This window comes from Sturnus vulgaris, chromosome 1 (genome assembly GCF_052056855.1).
Source record: "Sturnus vulgaris isolate bStuVul1 chromosome 1, bStuVul1.hap1, whole genome shotgun sequence".
Taxonomy (NCBI): Eukaryota; Metazoa; Chordata; class Aves; order Passeriformes; family Sturnidae; genus Sturnus; species Sturnus vulgaris.
Window position 1 is genome coordinate 128,314,426 of NC_142243.1, and position 24,818 is coordinate 128,339,243.

Genomic DNA, 24,818 nt, shown 5'->3' on the forward strand with positions numbered 1-24,818 from the left:
GAGGTGCTGAGAGGCTTTGTCCTAGAATTACATGTCACTGGTTTAAACATGATGTGTGGAAATTATTTAAATTGCCCATATTAGTCCGGGGCTGGAATGGTCTGGTATTGTTAGGAGTGGTACTAATGTCTTTCTCTGGTCAGGGTGTTGCTTGAGAAGAATATGTACCTACCTGAATCTCTAGAAAGCCTCACCACAACATGAAACTAAAAAACAAAAAATCATCCCAATAAAATAGCTTTGAAAAATATTAGCTAGTTAATGACAGTTTTTAACTGTCTTACATATGAAGATCTAATTTCTTGCAAGTATGAGCGCTGAAAGAGCAAGAACTGTTATTTTTCAGATAAATGTTACAGTTCAAATGTCACTGACTCTATTAAAGACATTCACAATCGGCTCTGAGATTTAGGAAAAAAAATACAACTTACGCTGTTGTATGAAGGTTGGCAATGATCACAGTGCTAATGACCATGAGAGAAATATGAGATTTTTTTTTAAACATCATTATGTAGTGGCATTGAGTGCTAATCAAAACAAGGACTATAATGCCTGCTTTAATGGGGTTTGCCTCAGTAATGCTCCTAAATGGAATAAACTATATTAAATCCAGACAAGCTACAAAGAGAGACAAATGGCAAAACAATACACTGAAAACTTAAAGATTCTTTTAATCTATTATTAACTGAGTTACCATCCATGACATTCACACTTAACTGTGGTTTTGTAATCCATTTACTGAATTGTACAACTAAAATAGAAATGTTGTTGTCCTTCTGTTTAAAACAACAGACTAAATAAGGCCCAAATCAATCCACAAAATGGCCTGGAAAAGACTGTACTAGTACAGGTTGCATGTCTATTTTCTTCTTTAAAATTCAGGAAAGCAGCTTCTCTGGAGTTTTTTTCTCAAAGTATAGGAAATCTGACCCCACTAAGCTAGAGGCAGTCCTGCACATAAACTGAGCACCACAAGAAGGATGCCCTGGGACGACAAAGGTCCCCACACTCTCCCTCACTGACCCAGTGCTGCAGGGACACACACTGACACCCACAGGCTTTGGGTCATCCTCCTAATGTTTGCAGGAAGAGCCAGCGAATGCCAGGAAGATGAATTCATTGCCATCCTCCTCTGTCTTGTTCCTTTGGTCTTGCTCATCCCTTCCCTGCATAGGCTGACCAAATGCACAGACACGCTGAATTTCTCCAGCTTGATACCTCAGAGGATCAGTTGCATTTGAATTCCTCAAAAGGAAGTAAATGGGTTTTCTGATGCATCTATTTTGCTGTATTTCTCACACTGTGATGGGAGGATGTGTAGCAGCTGAGGGGAATGCAGACTATACCATTTTGGGCAGATCCTTCAGGCAGAGGTGACAATTCACTGATAAAATCACAGCCAAGGTATAGAGGTAGTCACACTTTTATGTTTGTTCAGATATAAGAGTGAAATATTTCAAAGGGTCCAGTTTTAAAAGGATGGATTAGCTCTTTGTTTGTGGTGTACATAAAAAATAGGATCATGCATCTTATCTTGAAAACATTTTCAATAAAAGTCTTTACAAACTGAAGCTGTAGCTTAGGGAACATAAGATTCATTCTGTAATTAATGAGTTTCCCCCAGTATTACAGAGAAAAAAAATCCTGTGGTTTTATTGCTTTTGTAAAATGCTTGTTCTCCAGCTCTGAAGGGACTGCAAAAGGTCAGAGGTGTTGAATATACATGATTTATAAAGTCCTCTGGGATGAGATGTGCCGTGTAAATATAAAATATTATCAGCGCATATTCTCTTTAATTCACATACACTGAAATGGAATTGACTGTGCCACAAGAGCAAAACTAAGAAGCCAAGTCAGTCTGATGACAGCAGATTGTCCAAGGCTACTGACAGCCCAAACAGCACAAGAATAAATTCATTTCACAGACATATTTACCTAATGCTGAAAAGTTACTGCTATTCATCTGGAACTGGTTATATGTAGATACGAACGTGAAGACTGTCTTACATAGAAATTACAGATAATTTCTACAGCAGATAGCGTTCAGCATGTGTTCAGATTGTGGACTGTTCTGTACCATGATGAAAAAGGAGCTCCTGACAAAGCTGGAGTCACAGGAGCAGCCCATGTAGCCCATCCACCTTCTGCAGAAACTCTGCCTTACACAAGTCTGTTCTCAAGTGTATGCCAGAGATGCCTGGGATGCCGTGGTCCTCAAGGGCTCTGTAAAGTCACATTCAGATGGCACTTTCAGCCTCAAAATATGCATCCTGTTTACCCCTGGCTTTGATGGAGTCTTCCAAGTTTCCCTTCCTTGCATATTTGAGCCTTGAGATTTGTTCACCTCCAGCTGTACCTATCCAGAGAGGCTTCTTAAAAAAAACAGTCTCTCAGAGAACTGGGTTGGAATGAGCTGAACTGGACTAGCAGTCCCATTCCCGCTCAGGGAAACATAAATTAATTATACTTTCAGCCCACTTTTTGGGATTGATTCCAATTTCTCTTTTTCTTCTGTCCACAGCAGTCTATACTTCAACACTGCAATAAATAATCAGTTTGAAGTAGATTTCAAAATATTTTAACAGCTGGAGCAATTACATTCTTACTTGACTTTACCGTAAATAGAAAAATTCCCATTCCCCCCTCCAAGACAGAGATTGCAGATCATATTCTAAATTCTTTTCAAAACCTTGGCCAAGAGATATCACCAGTACAGTCTGTTCCTCTTCACATTATTATTCCCACTCTCACAGATTCTTTTATCTAACTCCCTTCTGCCCTGAAGTTTACAATCTCCTTCCAAAAATTTTTCAACTGTACTTCCGTTCTCTTAAATTCCCTCTCTCATCAGCTTTCAAATAATGTGACTTTACTGTAGAAAAAATGATGCTGTGAATTCAGCACTACAGAGCAATCTGTTCCTACCTTTTTCCCTGTGTTAAAACACAGAACCTAATTTTATTTTTTTTAATATAAAAAGGCACAATACAGCCCTTTAGCAAAAGTATATGAACTTCTTGGTCATAAAGAAAAAAATTAAGTTCTTACTTTTGACTGTATTAATGCTTTCCCATGAAAATTAATACATCTGTCTGGGAGATAAAGGAGATTTGGATTATCTGTATTCAAGAGAATAATTAAAAGAAGTTATTGCACAAAATGATTAGATTTTCTAGCAACACAAGTTTGATTCTGTGATAATGTTAAAGTCATTCCCATCTTTGCAGAACACTTCTCATCCACACAAGAGGGGCTCTTAATTTCCTCTGTACTGAAAAAAGCCATTGTATTTTCTCTTCACTGATGATGTTTAATATTTGATTTCTTCTACTTTCTTTAGATAATTTAATAGACAGATTTGCTCATTTGGCTATAGCTAAATTGCTGTAGCAGTGGCAGACAATGACACTTTTAAGGCTACACTATACATGATTAATCTTTGCTCCAACTGAGAGCATTTATTATCTGGGGGCTACCCTTCCTGTTTGTCTTTTCCTCGTGTTTTCAGTTCTCCTTTCCTATAAAGGAGAACAACAAAAATCATTATGGGTTTTTAACCTAAGGAATGACATTTTTAGCTGTGAGGCCTATGTGCAAATGTAAATTTCCAGCTGTTAGAACAAAGAAATAGCAAATGTGAGGCAGATGTTAATATATTATCTGTTGTTGGTAATACAAGCAAAAATCAACCTTGAAAAATTCCCCAGCTATTCCAGGAATGAAAGTTTACTTGTTTGGGCATTTACATGTACCTGTGCCTTCAGAAATAAGATCTAACTAGTTTCTTGCAATCCATGGAGTCTAGAGAAATCCTCTGTGTCGTTTCTTCCTCTTCTGATGTTAACAATTCAAGGGATAGAACATACAGCCAGTGAAATCATCTCCAGATGTTTCTTCTGCTTAGCAATCTGATGAATGCCCTAAGACCATTTACTGCACAATGCAGTCAAGTGGAACCTGGGAGGATTCTGGATCCTGTGCTGTTTTTCAGGACCACATTCAATACCAAAAGTTAAAACATGTGTTTGGTTCCTATCAAGCACCACTTGAACATAAGTCTTCACACACTCATGAAGCAACTACTCTGAGCTCCCTAAGAACTCTGCTTTCCTCTGAACCCACTGGCTGAAAAACCACAGCACAGCTGTGAAGGCAATAAGGTGCTTCTTGCTGAATCAAGTGTATTTGTTATTTCTACCATCTTCTAACCCTTGAAAACTTCTGAATGGAGGACATTCAGAACATACTTACAAGTTTAGGTTTCCCTCCAGAGAGTGTCCAGCCTTTGTTTAGCCCTCACCATCGGACATCTCTCACCATCTTATCTTTCTCATGTCCCATCATCCTCCCCATAGATCTTGGGTCCCCATGAATCCTGAAAAGTCCTTCATTCTAGCATTAATACAGCAGCAACTTCCAAATGCCTAGTGTCAGGCACATTTGTGTTTGTAATTCCTTTCACACTAGGCAATTCATTAAGGGCTCTGTTTTGATTACCAAAATGTGTGAACACAATTTTGTATCTCATCTATACAGGGTCACTCTTATGTCAGCTCGTTTCTGACTGTGACAGTCTTTTCCCATCCTAAAGGCAAAACAGTGTTTACATTTGCTTAGTTAAAATATTTACATTACACATTCAAATGATGCATTTTCCCAGTGACAGGGCTCTCCCTGGTATTTCCTCCTGTACCTAATATGCAGCGGAAATGATTAAGATGAACATTCTGGGTGTCTCTAAACAAGCAGATTAAGGAAACATGCAGCACAGCTGTACTATACTAACACTGCTAGACTTTCTAATATGCATGCAGGCTGTGTGAACAGCCTGGCATGAAAGCCTGTCTTTTAGTACCCCACATCAGAAGAGTTCCACATTTCCTCATCGATTTATTTCAAATAGATTCTTCATTTATTGACAAATCATTTGGTCACTCAGTGCATGAGGTAGAATAAAACAGGCCCTGGGAGAGGAAGTGAGAATGGTGATGTTTATTGATCATCAGTCTTCCTGCCTGATCATCATAAAAGCCTCTGTGCCCTGTGTCTGCAGGGGAATAGAGATGATGGGGACTGCTACCCAGAGAGAGAAGAGTGTAGAAGGGAAGGTGGCAGTAAAGCTGGCAGGGGAAGGCCACGAAGTGATGGTATTTCTGGGAATCAGAAAACACACTGCACACTCCTGTTTTAATGTAACATAACCAAGTTGAATGAAACATTGCAAATGATGCTGCACCAAGAGTTCCTCCAGACACACAGAATGGGCCTCTCCCCAAAGGGACAGTCTGAGGCTTGTAGGAGAGAAACTGAAATTCAACATAATTTAAGACGTACCATCATCTACGCTGCAAACCCTCAGTTTGGCTCATTTATTTGTTACTACCAAACAATGGAGAACCACGTGCAAGTCTCTCTGAGAAGAAATTAGATAGAGCGTAGCAACTTCTCACACAGAAACTCTGTAGCAATGCAAAATTAAGAACTTAAAGAACATATTTAAGGTGTATTCCTTACTTTACAACGTAATCCACACAGGTCTTCATACAGGCTCTCCCAGTGAGGAAGCAGAAGCTTCTAGGCTGGAAAAACGATGAAGCAGCAGTTAAGATGTTATCTCAAAACCCCTCCCTGTGCTTATATCCATCCCAAACTCTGCTGCATCTTTTTGTTTACAGAAACATATACAATAGACTGAAGTCGACTTTGTAAGCAAAGGTATTTATTTTAAACTGACCCTGCCCACTTAGTGTGATATACTCTGAAGGAAATGGGTTATAAAAGTCTCTGTATAAGTGAGACACACAACATCTAGCAAACAAATATTATGCAGCATTATTTTGTGTGGGACACGTATTTACTCCGCTTTTTTAAACTAACAGCAAATGCAACTTTGTTTACCAGCTAAAACCAAACAGTAGAAGAAAAGTAACAAGCTTTACAACAGCATAAGGGAGTGTATTCAAAATAAAAACAACCAGTTTTGATTTAACCTAAAAGCCTGTGTGAAGGGAGTGAGCAGGCTCACTACCTGCCCTCCTGGTGCCCAACCAGCCCCAATGCCAGGCAGCCCAGGGGTGTGTAGGGATTAGTGGGCAAGACACTCCTGCAGAAAGGGGATGCCAGCAATCCCTACGCTGAGGGGGACAGGATAAACACATTCTGCATTTTGAGCCAGCAGCTAGCAGCCTCACAGTTTTAATTCAGCACTTTGAAACGTGATTTCCTTTGGCCATCCTCGGGAATACAGAGTTTGCAGCTCCCAGCCTCTGGCTGGCCAGCTCACAAAGCCCCGCCGGTTTTGGCAGAGGAACATCCAGGATGATGGGCAGCGGCTGCCGCTGTCACTAGCAGGATGTTTTCTGGAGTTTCTCCTACAAGGCAATGTGTTTATTCCTTGAAACAGTTGCTCCCAAAAGATTAAAACTGAACAGAAGCACAAAAGCAGTGTGTGTCCTCTGGGGCTGCTACGTGCCATTGGGCAAACAGGAGGTACAAGCTGCGTTCTCCCAAATTACACAGAACAGACCGTGCTGCACTGGCAGAACTGAGTAAAGTTCCTCAGTACACAAACTGCACTCTCCTCATTTTAACCTCTTCTTAGAAAAAAACCTTTCAAACATCACTTGCAGTATTAATAGCTCCAGATTTAGAGTTGTGGGGGGTCTTCAACGCAGCTCAGCCTGTTCATCCCAAAAGCATGTCAGCCTGGGCACAAAAAATGAACAACAGCCACAAGGCTTGTGCTTTTAAGATCGTGTTTGTTATCATCACCAAATACCAGTACACACTCTCAAAAACAGACTTTAACAACCACAAAGAACAGACAGCAATATGAACAGCAAACACTCAGACCAAACAAAGCTTTACCTAGAAACTAAAAAAAATACAGTAATTTAAAACCACTAAAATACAATTGAAGCAGTAAGAGCACATGAGAAATACTGGCACAACAATGAAAAATCTGTTTGGCACAGTCTGTGTAATCACAGTTATTGCAAAGTGGCTGGAAAAATAAATGCAACAATGATTTTACTTTCTGCTAATGTTATTTCTTTTACCACTGTACAGGATGCATTGTACTCCAAGGAGTACCTCGAAGGGTGAGGAACTGCTTCTGGTAATAAGAAGTATTTCCCTTGCCTAATGGTTATATGTCAATGTATTTCTACTAGGAGAATTAATTTAATATTGCATATAGTAAATTTTGGCTTAAAAAGTAAGATGGAGAAGGAAACTAAACAGTCTTTTCTTCCTCTGATGGGAACACATACAGATTTTCTTATTCCTGGTAATGCAAACTAAGCCCACATAAAGGAGAACAGACAAACTCCAATAACCCTCAGCATGATGCCACCATGAAGCTTTATTCTCCCGCAGAGTACACAGGACTTCTTAACTTTCCTCCCTGTTGTATCACTCTCATTTTAATAAACAACCAAACAGCAGCAATGGCCACTATCTCATGCTACTCTAAAGATAAAAATATTACCTTTGATTAACAAGGACTCCTCATGCTAGACCCTCTTTGCCTTGTGCAGAAGCCACCAGGAGCAGCTGTTTCAGCAGCGCTCTCCAGCTCCCTCCGGGCGTTCATGCAGAGCTGCCGAGCCCCGTCCCTGGGCTCGCACCGATTCCGTATGCAGGGCGCAGATCCCGCTGCCAAGCGGGATTCCGGCTGCCAAGCGGGCACAGCCTGCGAACAATGCCGCCTCTGTCAGCCCCAACAGCCAGCAGTGCCACAAAGACACGCTCATCCGCAGCCCCAGACCTCGCTCTTCTTCCTCTTCTCCTTCTTGGAGGGCAGGGTGGTGAGAACGAATGGGAGAGAAATGCTTATGTGTTTATGGCGAGCCGAAGCTGCGCTGTGTCCGGGAGTGAGACAGCAGCATCAGGGCACGACGGGCACCCGGGCGCCTGGAGAGGAGATGGAATCTGCACTGGCAAGAGCACTCCCTGCCTCGCTTCACACATTTTTGTTTCGGATCCGTGGGTGGTTGCATGAGCAAGCAGCCGGAATAGGGGAGGAGTTAGACAAAATGCAGTTTAGGATTTGGAAGCCTTGCCCGCCTTTTCGAGAGGAGGACGAAGAGGCGAAATGGCAGCGCACCAAGAGAGCACCGTGCCCTTCCCACCCCGCCCGCTGCACCTGCCTCTCCAACTTCCCGGCAAAGCGCCTGTCCCTGCCCGGCCGGGATCCCTGGGACACAGCACAGACACAGCTCTCGAACCCTGCTAACCACACTCAGGAGCCTCTGAGCACGCTGGCTGCTCGCCCCTGCCCCACAGCACAACCAGTTTAATTTTCAACGAGGCACATGCTTCATGATCTTCATGAGCAGCTACGGGATGAAACAGTAAGCGACATCCTCAGCAGATGTTTCCAGCTGTCACTAGGCAGAGGGGCTTAAATGTCAGTTTACTGCAAAGCTTTCCTTGGAAATCAGAGAGGCAAAGCCAAAAGCCCTTTTAAAATAAGATGTCCATAGTTCTCTTGTTTTGAAAGGATTATCATGTGCATATATTTCATTCAACTTCAAACTTTGTTTCCTTCCTATGAGAAAATGAGAAGCAATGTCTGGCTCAAGATGACACAGTGATGATTCCTGCTGAAACCGGAGAATATTACAGTTTAACTCAAATATTCCCAAGCCAAGCTCTGTGATAGATGTGAGATGTTTCACGTTCCTCCACGTTAATTATAGATCAGATCTTAAAACACTGCAAGTGAATGGAGCAGAAGCAACATTGTGTTTTCTTCTTGAAGTAAATACCAAGAACACACAGCCCTTGGGTGCAGCTCAGCTGTGAACACATTCCAGTCCCTGATGAAGCACCACAGCCTTATACTATTTTCCCATGCAATTAGTATTAATTGGTGGCAATCTCCCGAGGGTCCCATCTCACCCTTTTAGCCAGTCCTACCAGATCAGCCTGGAGATGATCATCAGGGCTAGGCAGCCATCCTGCTGCCCCACCTCTCAGGACTCTTTCTTGCTCTTATATGTTTGGGGACTTTGGCAAGGGTTATCTTGAGTAACAAACAATCAAAGATATGTCTCTTCCAAAATTAATATATTTGAGTTTGTCACATGAGACAACAAAGTAAGAGAGTGACTTCTAGACGGAATTTATAAGCATTTTCAAAAAATATGTTGTTTGGAAGCATTTCACTGAAGCTAAACTTCAAAATAATTTTCAGGAGAACTGAGAAGCAGTGCTCAGTTCACTGTCTGGATAGCAAGAGACCGGTAAAACTCTGCATCTTGTACTCAAAATTAAGCTGACACAGGACAGCTGTAAATGAGCAATCATCTAATTTTTTTACTCAATAACAATTAAGGATTTCCTTTTATCTATTAATAAGATAAAATTTGTCTTAAGCATCTTGTTAAATGGACTTAAGCAGGTTCAAGAGTGCTTTATATAAGCAGAGCCCCACAACTCTGAGGGCAGTTGCCACAACTCATGGCAATAAATAAAATCAGATGTTCTTTAACTGAACATTGTAAACATCCAGAACATAGAGTAGCTTCCAGAGTCATTTTCACAGTGTGAACCTCTTTTTGCAGACTTATATAAGTAATCTCAAAACTTTAAAAACCGGTGCTGAGGTGGTTATTCAGAGTCAAAAGGATACCTGAAAAGAGAACAGTGCAGGGGTCAGCCTACACACACCACTCAAGATCTAGTAAAGGATGCAACATCTAATGGTAAAATACATTAGGAAATGCTTGTGGCCAGAAGCAAGCAGAACTACTTCAACTAAAAAGGCCAAGTAGAATCAAGAGCAATGTCCAACAGGCCAGCTTTATTCCTTCTCCTACGTTTCCAGTCCACATAAATCAGTGGTCCTTGGGGTTACTCTTCTTGTATCACTTTTGTCTTTTACTGTACAACATTTAGAAACCACAACATGACATAAACAGATGCCTAAAAATGGTATATTTTGGCTTGGAGGTAGTTATGAACCCTAAAGATGATTATTTCTCTTGGAAATCTTGAGTCTGGAGTGGAGGAGCCTGCTTGTGCCATCTCACTTCATCTCTAACAAGTTGTACCTTTAGATTTTACGTAAGGGATCATGTACTTAGTGTCCATAAACTCAAATGTGAAAGCCAAAACTCAGTCTTTACACTGGTCAACAGATGTAGAGAAATTTATCACTTACATGTAAGTCGTTTATTTTATATGGTTTATTGATTTTTTTTTCTTTGGAGATAATTCTCTTTCTGAATCTTTGTGATCCTACCTGATTTTCATTTTTTAAAGACCTTACTGTCTTTTTTTTCTCCCCATCTATGGCAAGTAAAGATCCAGATATTATTTGTCAGGGCCCCATGAAAAATGAATACTTTCAGACTATTCTAACAAATACTTCAGAAGTACAGAAAAAACCTCCCTTTCACTGGTGTAATTTCCCAGCAATTCCATTAACTTGCAGTATCTTTGGATGTACACCATCAGTCTGGGATAGCCCTCACCTCTACCTTGTACATCCTTAGCTCTCCAAGTGTATCAAAACCACAAGGATATTACTCAGGGCAACTTAGGTGGCAGAAGAATTCTGTCATTCTATGGAGGGATGGATTAAGGAACCACACAATAAAAGTTTCAGAGTTTTCCTAAAAAGTTTTCATAAAATCATGCAAGAGGAAGGAGGACAGCACACATCCTCTGGCAGGGACAGGAAAGTGCCATACGTGTCTCTGGAGGTGTAGAAAAATATTAGATTTCTTAGTATGATGCTGTTCTGAAAAATCTGGTTTGCTTACAGGATTTTAAAATACACACGTGTTCAGACTCCCACTTTATAGCTACAACTAAGAGAAAGAGGGACTCAAAATTCAGTTTTCTGAAAACATGAGGCCAAGAGATTCTTTCTCCAAAGATGCATGCCAAGACTTAGTCACTGCCTCTTTAATACCCTGATAGCAAATTCAATCTTTACAAATAGAAAGCAAACATCTTTAAACAAATTATGAACATCTCTGCCCATAGAGATAAGACTTACACTTGTAAATTACTTCTCTAAATAGGTGTTATATCAAATCTCCAATGAGTCCAGGATAGATGTGTTCAGCCTGCACCAGGTGATAATGAAGCCTGAACCCAAGAGATCTTAGTTAAATTTGGATTAGCTGTTGATGAAAAACAATTTGATAACACTGCTTATTCTAGACTTCCCTCAATTACAGTTTTTCCTGTCAAACTTGTCATTGCTATTCCTTTACTTTCAGTGACTTTTATTTGTAGTGTTATGTGGCATTGGTATATGCACCTCATCAAGTCTTTCTACTTGCCTGAGACAAATGCTGGATCACACCAGGTCCTCTCCCTCTATGGGAGACTAAACACAAAATTACACTTATTCAAGCATCACCTCTGGCTCTGGCTGGGAGCCTGTCAGAGCTGAGGAGTGCAGATCTCCTACACATGCTGAAGGCAAATACACACCAGACTGCCTCCACTGCTAAGAGGTCTGTATTTCATTTTGAGTTATTGATCAAATTGAAGTGTTTTTCTTGGGCACAGATCATTTGGGTCTAAGCTTTGTTCTCAGCTAAAAGCTCTTTAACTCTTGACTAACTCAGGTCATGTGGATTTTTAGCTTGGCATAACTTGCATGTGTCCAAAGCCCCTTCTCAGAGCAGTCAAGTCAAAGCCTTACAAAGATCTGATGTCTACCAATAAAATCTAAGTCTAATATTCTGTAACTACAAGAATGAAAATAATTTTCTTAAATAATTTTTCTTATGGAAGCTGGTTTGCAACATTACACCACTTATGAACTACTACACATCCAGCAAAGTATTTAAGAATAACTGATGTAATTTACAAATCTATTTCTCACCTGTCTGATGAGCACTGATAGTGGAACTGAAACTTTCACCTCATCTGAAGTGAAAGCATTTGAGTATAGCTCTTTGGTTTCCCTTTGTAGTAACCAGAATTTCCAACTGTTTTTCACCCATGTACTTGATAGATTTGGGCTTGTTTCCTCCAGACAAGACCAAATGTATTCAATCTGTTACAGTCAAGACTAAATACTTACATATGGCTTCCTAATGTTACTCATTAGGACATAGATGGCTACAAATGTGCTGTCTTTTATTCTTCCCTGCAGCTTGCTCATTTTTGTTAAAAATGAAGAAAGGAATCAATTACTAAGTTTTCATTTTCCACTCTTCCTAATTTTCAAATGTCTGCCATTTATAAGGCCCAACTATTTTATGACAAGAGTTTTTTTACACCATTTAACAGGACCAAAATCTTGAAGGAACAGAAATTTTTGTTGTTGTTTAATCCTCTCCTGCATCCACCTACTTTTCCTATTCTCCACTCCTTAATTAAATTTCAGGTCAAAGATCTTTCTGACTCAAGATATCCAAATGTTTTCAAATTTGGCTAAAAATTATGCAACTCCATTATTCTGTACTGTCATATCTAACCAAGAGAAACTCTCCTGAATTATTTGAATATATGGACAAGATCTGATTATCTAAATCAAATTGCTAAACTCTAATGCAGAAGGGATTATAATTTAAAAAAATGCCAAATATGATTATAGTATGCTCAAAATAATTGATCAGACTATAAGATACTAGTGGGCAGAGGTTCTGGAAATGGAAGTGACACCACTCTAATCAGGAAAACAGGCACCAGAAGACATAAATCTATTTACGAAGGTTTAATTTTGAGATTATAAGTGCAAGAGACAAAAAATGACATCTTCCTGTCATTTGTTGACAAGCTGTGATAGAGAGAAGCTTTGTCACTACTTCATCACCATCCAGGACTGCTCTGCATCTCGCCTCCAATGGCTGACCTGCATTTCTGAGTCCTGATCCTGTCAGACCTGTCTGAATTATCCCAGTTTTTCTGCCATGATTGGTGGCATCCTACTCAGCAAAAGCACACCAGATAAAACTGTTTGTGCTTAGGAAATTGCAGTATATGAAAAGTAATTATTAAGATATGATTTTCTCTGTACAAGCATTTGCACAAACTATGTAAGTTCTCTTACCACAGCCACTGCCACATAGAAACTGTGGAAGCACATTTAAGTATTGCATGAGTGATAAAAGTGTCCACAGAACTTATTTATTCATAAAACAAGAAACATAAAAACCAAAAAAACACCCCCTTCTTAGGAGCCTTTATTTAACCACAGTGAATAGAGATAGTGTTAATACTCGTTTAATTTCAGGAAAAACAGGATGGGATGTAGACTGTCAGCTAACCGTTCTTGCTCTCTTTGATTATCACTGTATCTTTCAGAGTGAAAACTGGTTTAAAAAACAGGAAAAACAAGATGGACAACCTTAGACTCAACCCAAACAAAAAGCTGGTTAATTACATCAAACATTTCTTAATGCAGCTAAAGCTCTTTGTGCTGTCCTAAGTACCCACAGGACAGAACAGTGAGCTGGCTGCCCCTGCACCTGCTTCATGTGACACTAGACTGAATATATCAGTGATGCCCAGAGTTTGACCTAAGCTTCTGGTATAAGAGAAAAAAAATCCTAAAGGATCTGCTGACCCCTCAGATTGAAACAGCTTTTAAAGCAGGTGAACAACAGATCAGCAAGAGATGGTGTTTCCACCTCCTTTCTGCTATTGTTGTGGGGTTTTATGCTTTTTGCCTGGACTCCACAGTACCTGGCTTTTTTATCTAATATTGTCCTTCAGTGCTTGTTCTCCCTTGGAGATACCTGTCATGGATGGATGGACACATATCTGAAAGCCTCACTCAAGCTTGGTTCACAAGACTGAACTGAAAGAATTTAGAGACTAATTAAAAAGGAATTTAAAAGAGCAAATCTTTCAAGTGTCTGATAAAGGGAGTCTCATGCAAGGGTGCTAAGAAGCTGGGCCCTGCCCTGACTTTAAAGTATACTTTAAACAATCACTTCTGAGAGTGAAGTGGTCCAATAAGTCAGAAGTGTCTGTCCACCAGGGCAGCTCCACAAAAGCTCTCAAGTATCTGCTAGCAAAGGCTTTGCCCTGGTCACACAGCAAGGCTGTGACAGAAGCTGAATGGCTTAGGTTTTTTTAAAATAACTAACATCAACATAATGAAAGCTATCCTAGGCATGAATAATACATTCCAGCTAGCAAGCAGAGGCCCAGCTTTTGGCATGCTCCTGGTCCACCAGCCCTTGGTACAGGAAAGCCACCTGCAAGGGAGACTTGACCCTGTAACATCACAGCTCTACAGGAGCGTGGCTCAATAAAGCAGGTGCTGCCAAATGGGAGGTGCTGGGGCAGAGCACCCCTGGCCAGCCTTCTCTCCATTTCAGTGGGTGAGTTTTGCAGACAGCTGTCTTTTGGGTGCCACCACCTACCACCCTCCTCCTGTGCACAGGAGGTGACGTGTGGAGTGGACTGATGGATGGAGAGTGCAGAGCACCACTGCTCTGACCAGGGTCCCAACAAGGAGGACTCCCCAGAACATTAGTATGCCTCTCTCTTTTGAAAATGACCTTTTAAATCACTCTGACAGCGAGAATAGAATATGATATTTAAAGGAAATCTGCAGTAACTCGTGGATAAGATTTTTTCAAAAAATCTTTGAATGTGACTTCTTCATTTACATGAGTGGCTGAGACAGCCAGAGTGTTAGTGTGCATATTCACCACCTCCAGACTCCATGCTGGACTAAACGCACTGGAGAAGACAGTAAACAGAATTTCCTATGCCAACTCATTGAACTGGGACAGATACTAGCATAAAACCCTAAATCCCAGAAATGGGATTTGCTTAATCAAGCAAGCTTTGCCAGAAAATGTAATCACACACCACATAAGATTACATTAGCCTTTTAGAAAAAAACCCACACTTAACCAACTCCTGAAATTCTGCTTTGGTATTTGCATTAAATCCATGCAAATTGTATGGGCTTCAGCATGTGTTTTCTCCCACACCAAAGCAGCCAGATGGACAGCCAGGGATGTGAGAAAAATATTTTCTGCTAAGCCTGAGGGGAGATGAACAAGAAAAGAAGCCCTCATGTGCTTCTCCCAAGTCCAGCCCATACATCCCAACCCCCCATACCGTGAGTTTTCTTTTCACAGAGATCCCTTCCTTTGGCCATGGAGAAAGCAGTGGCCTGGGCAGCAGTGGGCAGTACTCCTGCCAGCACCTCCACCACAGCCAGGAAGGGCACCTGGGGTGCTCTGTGCTGTATCCGAGGAAAAAGTCTGGGGATCCCCACCTTCACTGCCCTGCCATCCAGCAAGGCCCTGGGAAAAGGGGTCACACTGTCACATAGCCATCAGTTATTGTGGCTTTGTATAAATAGCTTTTGTTCCACTAAAATTCATCTGCACGAGCTTGCTTCCTTCCTAACAGTTGTTAATGGATTTCATTACAGTTTTTGTCCTTTTTCATGTGCATTCCTCCCTCCACGAGGAAGGCATGGGAGCAGCTGCAGCCAGCTGTGACCCTCCCCACTGGGACCCTGAGTGCTGCCTCTGAGACACCAGTGACAGTCCCATGATATTGGAGAGCATCTTAACTGCAGACAAGATTCCTTGCTGCTGCCGTGGGAATCCTGGCAGCAAATTGCAGCTCACATTCCAGCCAGGGACAAGATGAGTGGGCCTTACTCACTGAAAGAAGGAGAAGCACTTCATTTGAATTCAGTGGGGCAGAAGAAACAAATTCATCATGTAGAATGTTGAGGAAAGCCTCACCCTCTCTGAAGTGTTTCAGGAATGATGTTCAACAAACGGTAATTGTACCCTCCCCAACTTTGCTTTTAATAACTTGGGAAAGAAAACACAAAACATGGATTCTCTTTTTCCATCATTTTTAAAATCCAATTTTTGGGGGCCGTTAGCATCCTCTCTGCATTAGATACCAGAATTCACCATGAGTCAAAGCCTGGATATCTTTGCTTGGACAAATCTCCTAGGAACATCAGCTTGGAAAGCATGCCCTGGGAAACAAATCAGTATTTCCTAACATGGGAAGCATCTCAGCCAATAATCCCAACTAAAGTGGATCTCCTCACTGTTTTGCTTTCCTAATTTTATAGAACACAAAGAAAGTACGCTCAAATAAGGGTATTTCACATGTGCATGTCTGGTATTTCACATATGCAGCCACTTCAAAACTAAACCCCAGACATTAAGAACGTGAAATACCAAACATATACAGATATTCTCCAAGCGAACCTATTAGAACAGAGATATAACTGGCTGAGGCTGGCAGATACACTTTCAAAAGTTACAGGTCTTATACAAACAGAGAAATCTCCTTGCCTCTCTCCATCAAGCAGCTGTTATGCTTGGTTAGTTGGTTTTTTTTAAGTTCAGTCTTTTGATTAATTCCAAACCCTAATAAAATAAAATTTATTTTGCTTGATCATAAGCTCATATAGTACAAAAAGAGTTTAATGCAAAAATGTGAGTAAGTTAAGCAGTCATTTAGATATTTGCTCATTTAAACAGGAGGCATTCTTTGCAGTAATTTAATGTTGTCAAGCAAGCACAAGAGGCATCAGATGCTTTGGCTTTTATGTTGCTCCTTACTGATATAACTGCCAATAGATCCTTTAAAAAAAAAAAAACCACAACAAAAAACACTTACTATGCTATTTGGGGGTTTTATAACAATATTTAACAGAGGGGAGGGCATAAAAGGGCCTGAAGTCATGCTTCCAGCTAAAGAACATATTTACCACCCACTATAAACTATGTGCAAAACTACTGTTCGTGGCTACAAAGACAATACCAGTCAAGGTCTGCTGTTACCTGCCACCTACCTTCTTTGAATTCTGCTCCTTGCTCCTGTTCTTCAGCCACCCCTTTGCTGCAGCTGCATCCCCGTCCTTCCCCTGCCTCCTGCTCCAGCCCCTCTCCTCTCACAGTGTTAGCAGTGTGTGTCACAGCACTGCATATTGCCTACTTGATTCATCACTGAATCAACACAACATAAATCCCCCGGGCACACCAAAGCACTGCTACATTAACGCTTCACCTGTGCTGCAAGAGCATCTTTTGAATGCCTAGAAAATTGTTTTAGAAGACCATGGTTTTGTTCTTGCAGCACTCTAGCCAGGAAGTGGTTAAAACAAAAGCAAAAAAGCACAGCAAATAATCTGAAAGACTGTATTCCCATCATGTTTGCCACTTCCAATCCTATTTTCTCCTATATAAGTCTTTGTAGAGTTGCTCTGTTGAAATCATTAGGAAGGCTCTGGCTTTCTGCAGGTGGGAAAGGCCAGAATCTGATCCTGTGTGCAGGACCAACACCTCACCCAGCGTGAGCCTGCAGTGCTGCATCAGCCCTTTATTTCTCCAGACATGTCTGCTTAGGAAGATGCTTTTACAGGAATTGTTTTAAATGCATTCTGTCCCACGCTAGCATGCAGCCAAAAAGTTTAAACCCTGCTCTTGACATAGTCTTTTTCAATACAGATGGGAGTTCACAGGAACGATTTGTCTTTTACATTTGTGTTTTCAGCTTTACAATTTCCATTTGCTCAAAACCTCTTGTCACATCTCATTCTTATTTTAGCACTAGCCCTAAAAGAGTTACAGAGATGATAATTTTGACTCAGCACCATCCTCCTATCCTTCACATAAAAAAGACAAAAGAAACAGCCCTATCCCTCCATATATTATTTTCTCACTAATAGTGTCTGAAGGGTGGATAAATGTGTGAAAATCAAACAGAGCTGCACATGTGAGAGAGGAAGGATTCCTATCACTGCTAAGAGCCCGTCTCCTGCATTTCCCTGACTCAGCAGTAAACTTAGAGACACCCCCATCCAAATGGTGACAAAGAGCAAGGAGGTTTGCTTTGCAAAACAATTCCCCTTAAAAAAGCCTTGCAAGGAACTATTTGATAGTGTTAAAGTTCTTGTCACTTAAACGTGCAATTCTCTACTGAAAGAAGATAATGTTAAGTAAAGTACTGGAAAATCAAGTGGCTTAGGATTATACACAGTCAGTTGGGTTTTCTCTAAAGAAACACTACACAGACCCTTTACAGTGTGTGAGGCTGAGTTTCTAGAAGTCAAAAGAAGCAGTGGAGTAACTGAAGGCTTGTGTCAAAGGACAGCAGCAGCATCCCCACACAATGGGTCTGCATTGCAACCACACTAATACCCTCCTATAAAAGGGCAGGAGCAATAAAAAGGAATTAAAGTGAAGATTAATTCCCAGTGGGTTTTATAACTAAGAGGCATATTACTGGGGCAGCAACAGCAGCCAGGAAGTTTGGATCCCAATGGCTACCTTGGCCACCACTCCAAACCAGACCTTGACTAGGTGACATCTCAAGCAGGACACTCTGTGAACGCTACAGATGAGGAGGCTTCAGAGAGCTAAGGTGGAAAACACAGAGCATGCCTCATTCAAATAACCTCATTCGTGGCTTTAGATTTTAAAAGGGACAAAAATAAAACCAAAGAAATGACACTAGCCATCACTGTCAAGAAGTGGAATCTACTATATAAGCTGAGAAATTAAAAATACAAGAGTTTAGAAGTGCAGAAAGAGCTAAGTGAAATCAGAGCAAAAATGCATCCTGCAACAAAGCTATGAAGACAGTAACAAACAGAACTGGCAAAAATACTGGTACATTAAAAAAAAAAATAAAAACTACATAAATCATCAAGTTCAAATTAAAACTACTTAGCTACAGGTATGAAAAGAAATACACCAACAAGGAAGAAAATAAAGCAAAATGGACTTAACAAGAAACATAGCTATGCTAAAATAAATTCTGTGCAAGTTGTGGAAGATTCTTTGCCTTTTTTTTTTTTTAATTAAATAGAAGAGCTCACCATCTGTTTGTGGACAGCACACAACAAGAGTCCTGAAGCCCTGAAAAAATCTGTACCAGAAACCTCCATGCTCACTGTGCTATCCCATGGCACAGCTACACCAAGTCCAGCTCTCTGTATGTCACTGAAAGTGTTTCCATGCAAACCAAGCAGCTCAGCGTGGAGAGCCGTGGGATCCTTGAAGAGCTCACATGTATCCACCGGCATTGGGCTCCTCCCAAATCCCAGCACCCAAGGAACAAATCCTTTAGGCACTCAGCTCACCTAGGGCCTTAACAAAACCATCCACTCTGTCCTGTAGCAGTGGATGTCCCCTGGGGTGTGACACCCGTGGTGGCTCATGGTCAGACCTGCCTCGTGGGGCTGACTGCCTGGGAGGGGAAATGCCAGAACACACAGAGAAACTGAGAAGGAACTAAAGTTCCTTCCTAATTCTACCCTGTGCAAGGATCTGAATCTTCAGCTTTTGTGGCAAATCATCACCTTTCAACATTTTATCCTCTCCACCCCAAGCACTGCTACTGTGAGCAATTCCAGGCTGAGGAGACTGCCACCACATCAATATTCATCAAGTAGATCCTGAAGAAAGTTCATTTATTTTTCAGAATTATTACAGTTAATTGGAAACATCTGCTACAACTATCAGTATGCCAGAAGCATCCCAATCTACTAGGCAGTCTCTGCAGGAATACCCACTCTGTCCTTTCTGGATAGGTTTTGCCAACGGCATCTTTGTTGTCAAAGAGAAGACACCATAAGACTAATTGGCCAAATGCAGAGTTTAAATTGTCTCTGCTCATTTTCACACAAAGTAGTAACATATGTTGTGCTGTCACAGCTGTGAAAGATATTTTCATATCCATGTTGGCTTTAAACTGCTTTCTTGCAGTGAACCAGGTCAAAAGGTTTTGGGAACAGTGCTCCCCTCTGATACCCAGTAGCATCCTTAACCTAATAGAGTGCTGCAGTGAGAATATCCAGGCACAAGCAATCAACATTTTACATTTGTATTGAGATTAATGTCAATATATTACATGAATGTAAGTACACTGTTTAATGCAATCTAGATGTTGAATATTTGTTGAAGTATTTATGTGAATAAAGTGTAACTATTTGAATGTCCAGTGGAAAAATGTTCCTGTGGGGATAGAATGCAGCCTAACTATGAAGTATTTGTGAATTCCAATAAATATTCACTGAGACCTAGTGAAAATCTGGGCTGGAACTTACAAACATAGAATTTCTAAACAGGTTGTCAATCATAATGAAAAATGCATGTGCAGACTGGACTTCCTAAGCCTTCTGTCTAAATCCAGTGTAATTTTGGTTTTTAATGGGCTGAAATGTGAGGCATGATCATTTTTAGAAAAAGAGACTGTCAAAATTGTGAATTATTAATGGAAATCACAATGTCAATTTTTTTTTTTTTAGGAAAAAGATTAACTAGACATTAATATTAAGGAGTGAAGCATGGTTGTACCTCTGATGAAGTGAGATGAATGTTTATACTATAAGGCCTTGCCCATAACAGCTGGAGGCTTTTTACTCTATGTCTGTATGAGGCAGCATGATGGAAAAATTTGTTTTAAAAGGTAAGGAGTAATAACTCAGAACCTCCAAAGAAATCTTTGAAGCAGATGCTCCTCCCTGAGATGCCAGACTAGAAAACCTTACTCAGGGAGAGAAGGAAAAAAAAAACAAAAAAACCCCAAAAACCAGCAAAAAAACTCTGGTATTTTGAGCCAAATTTTTTAAAATTAAATTGCTATGGGTAAAATTTTCACACAGATGGTCACTATGAAGTCTCATCTCAAACCAGATTAGAAATAGATTTTCTTTTTACACGAAGAGCAGAAATCAATCTTCTGTAATGTAATCTTCACCCCTAGGGTAGGAAGAACCACAAATTTCTTGTTTAACAGTGTGGGAATGTACAATTGTTTGTCGACACCATTAAGAAGTTTCAAATCACAGTGAAAGAACTTGCACACATCAACAGACAGAAAAAATGAACTGTGAAAAGCAAGAGGATCATGTAATGTCTGGATATGTATTTTCATTTGGCAGAATTGTGATGCTGATAGTAATAATGCAAAAATAATAAGACCTCTGACTGAAAGAGCAAGTATTCCCTTATTGCCTAGAACAGAATAGTTCCCACACTATATTATAACTGCAGCAATAATTAGGATGTGAACTTCTGGTCCAGTTTTCTTCCTTTTATGTAATAAGGTTACAAGGACCTTAATCACTTCATCTCATGAGTTTGAACAAACTGGTTTGTATTTTTTTCTGCCTTCTTCAAGAAGAGACTGTGATAAGGCAGGCAGTGATTATCAGTGAATATCAAAAGACATTAAGTGAATAAACCCGTAGGTCTCCGTGTTCAGGTTAAAGTTCAATGCCAGTTAAGAAGTATTCTTGAACCCTCATGATACTGCTATATAAAACTAATACAACTGCTCTGCAATTTTAGGGCATAATCAAATAGAAAATTACAGAGTGAAGCATATGGTCCCTGAGCACATTCATAGGTCTTTATGCCATGAAAAATAAAATCCTTTCACTCATTTGGACTGTGAAGCAGCTTCTTCTCAGACAAACAGTGGGCCGTGCCACAGCTTCCTCTGTCCCCTTGGGGAAAGCCTTGATCAAACTTTTCTGGATTCACTGCAGAAATGCAGAAGCTGTACTCACAGGCAAGTGGGAGATGTGCCATTTCTGTTGGTATTAAACAGAACTAGATGACAGAAAGAAAAATCACACATTCTTGTCTGTAGCATCAAGTCACTCTTCATTCTCATGTTTGTTGGCTTGCCATGCTGCATGTCTGACACAAAAGACAATCCTACTCTCAAAGCACAGCAAATCAGCAAGTAAAATTCTTGGAATGACAACACTGAAATCTGTCCAATACTTTCCTAAAAATGCATATTAAATCTTCTTCAGCCATGAAAACTTGATTAATGTGTTTAATATATTTAGAAGAAATAATCATTCATGTCAAGGGTAAACAATGCAAGCATGGAAACTGGGTGAGAATAGTATGAGGAGACAAAAAAAAAAAAAAAAGAAGCAGATGCTTCAGGATACAATCCCACTACCAATAACCATTGTCATAGCTAATCTAAAAAGTGATATACTCTAAGTGGAGTAAACTGTCATCTCCACTGCATGATAGTTAAGGCAAAATGAACATTAGCATATAAATAAATGAAACGAATGGCTGGATTTTCTGTGAAATCTTAAATTCTGTTTTTTCACGATTAGGGAGAACAGAAATAGTGACACATGCCTTCTCCTGAAACCCACAGAGCCCAACAAACCTCAAAGGAACACGTGCAAGGAGGGAAGATGAGCAGCCCACAAGAGTAGGGAAGAAGCAGCACCTGCTCTGACCCAACACAAGCACCACAAGCTCAGCTGCAGGCTGACCCTGGGGCCCAGAAATCCCTACCACATCCTCTGACACTCAAGCTCCCTCCCCAGTGCACCAAGGTCCCCTCTCAAAGGCAGTGTCCAAGCAGCAGAGAAACCATGCTTTGGCCAGAGCACAGTGATGGTACCTAAGGGTATCTGTGTATGCCTGCCCTGGGCACCATGTGCTGCTGGAAGGTGGCACAGCAGAGCTCATACTTACCCACAGCATAAGTATGGAAATGGAAAGCCTGGCATGGAAAGTCAATTCAACCAAACAACCAATTTAAGAGCTCCAGCTGCCTTTGGGAACTGCAAAAACATGGGATGTGGCACTTACCATCAGGACACGGCTCTCTCGTCTTCCGAGAGCAAAATTCACGTGCTGTAAAAAGGGATTTTTTCCATTTCTCTGCAGGCAGGCCATTATTTAGGCTGTGCTTATGAGCAGTGCTGGCTGATCATCCAAAGAGGAGCAGAAACTCAGCACATTCCCACAGCAGCAAAGGGCCTGGGATAAGCGGGTGTGACTGACAACCATCCCACCCAGAGCTGCAGAGTTTGCTCCCTCTTAAATCTCTCCCTTTCCTGCTGTGCTGCAGCTGCATGCACAAGAACACATCATCCTTCCTGCTGCTCACAGTGCACAGACACTGACACCACTGGGGACTGCTTCAAACACATGGAAGTAGCTAGCAATTTAATTAAAACATCCACACACAGAGAGGCACATGCACATCCCATTCCTCAAGAGAAACACCTCAAATAAACACAGGAGCACAGGACTGCAAGGAAACCCATGAGTCCCTTCTATGAATTCCATGATGCTCCATCATAAAGCTGCTCTTTATTTTTTACCTCTGCTACACCTGGAAAAGTGTGTTAAGGAACCTCAGAGATAATTAGGGACTGCTTTTTATTGCCTGGCCTCACTTTACCCAGAGTAACAAGCATGGCCTTGCACTTTGCACCATTACACTTCATGCCATATCTATCACACCAACTCAGAAGAAAACATCATCCTTGTATGATGCTATGATCCTCTCCTGAAATGCCAGTGACTCTTACCTTTGAGTCACCTATAAATTCATAAGAATTCTGTCACCTGTCAAATACATAAGCATACTGCTGCTTATTTATGACAATAATAGGAAAATATTAAACGTGTTTCATCTCCTTTGAGGGATTTAATTAGCAGATTCTCTTTGGCCCAACACTCCCATTTTAAGATAATACTGACATCTCCTCTTTATTCAATTCTCTAAATATTTAAAATTTCTTCTGTGAATCTTCTTTTTCTCTTGCTATATTGATAGATCTCTATGTGGGTACCACATTCAAATTCTTTATCAAGATTGAGATGAATCTCATCTATTGCTTTTATTTAGCAACAGAACTGAAGAAGATGAAACCGCTAACCTTGGCACAAAAATATTTATCAATAATTTTTAATTTTATCCTATTTTCCATTAGCTTCGCTGACTTTATGTTGTTCAACATTTGTTCTAAAATACTATGTATTCTAGAGGTTGACCTAACAGGCTGTTATTTTCCCAAATCCACTTCCCCTGGCACCATATCAAAATCTGAAGTTGACATTTTTTCCTCATTCTCATGCCCCAGTGTTCAATATATTCTTTAGAAAGTCTGCAATCTCATGAAAAAAAAAAAAAAAAAAAAAAAAGGCTTTCCAGGGAGGAACAAAAATGCTTTTTAGAAGTAAAATCTGACAACCTCTCACTGTAAACCGCTGGAAAAGAAGTGATGGATATAATTTCTCTGCCTTGTCCCTGAAACTGCACTTCTGTTTTAATGTTGCACTACACTGGTTTTCTTCAACAGCTAATATGGGCAACGTGATTCCTTTTAAAGGAGCCTCCCAAATCAAACATAAAATCAAATATCTCCCCATAACTTCATAGGTTAAAAGGGTTAAGAGTCTCTTCGCCACCAAAGTACTCGTCCAATTCTCAATAGGAAATTTAATTTGTCATCTGGAGCAAACCTGTATAATGCAAATGGCATTCAGAAACTATACTGTACTTTGAAACTAAACCCACTTTTTGCAGCTGCTGCTTTAAACACATCAGTCTGGAAATGAAACAAAGCCTTGTCTCATTGACATATTCCTGCATTAACATGAACACTAACAAGTGAGTTTAAGTGGGTTTGGCCACCAACTGTGGAACTCTGCTGTACATTCCACTGTACGCTATTCTAACCTAATTAACACCCCTGCAAATATTCCAGATCTCTGCTAATATTATGCACAAAGACGTAATTAGAAGTGTGTGTGAACACAGATATGTTTGAAAAAAAGGAGAACAAATGTGCAGTTCCAACTGATATCATTATTAACTCGTTCTCAGTGGCAGTATCATACACTAGGTTAGTGTAAGGTTAATGCATATCCCACACTGTGACCTTTCAGACTGAATTTAATTGCATCCCTACCAACGATACAGCAAAATGATAAGGTGTATCCTGATTGATTTTCTTTCTTGCAGACCACAAGAGCTCATTTCAACCAAATCCTGCCATTAGATTTACAGCACAACTGAAAATGAGTTTTAAATTATATACACCCTAATCTAATATTTGAAAC

The 24,818-nt window shown here is 40.5% G+C and overlaps 1 protein-coding gene across 3 annotated transcripts in view; it reads right to left on the reverse strand.

Moving 5' to 3' along the window:
• PAG1 (phosphoprotein membrane anchor with glycosphingolipid microdomains 1) overlaps positions 1-24,818 on the reverse strand; it is a 103,167-nt gene that overhangs the window by 35,144 nt on the left and 43,205 nt on the right. The window contains exons 1-2 of one of the 3 annotated variants that reach the window (XM_088176706.1): positions 22,554-22,606; positions 5,515-5,579 (exon numbers count right to left, since the gene is read on the reverse strand). The gene's annotated coding sequence lies outside the window, so the exon portion shown is untranslated. Of the gene's footprint in view, positions 1-5,514; positions 5,580-7,489; positions 7,949-22,553; positions 22,607-24,818 lie in introns of those variants that run through there. The other 2 variants (XM_014870719.2, XM_014870721.2) reach the window with 2 other exon arrangements.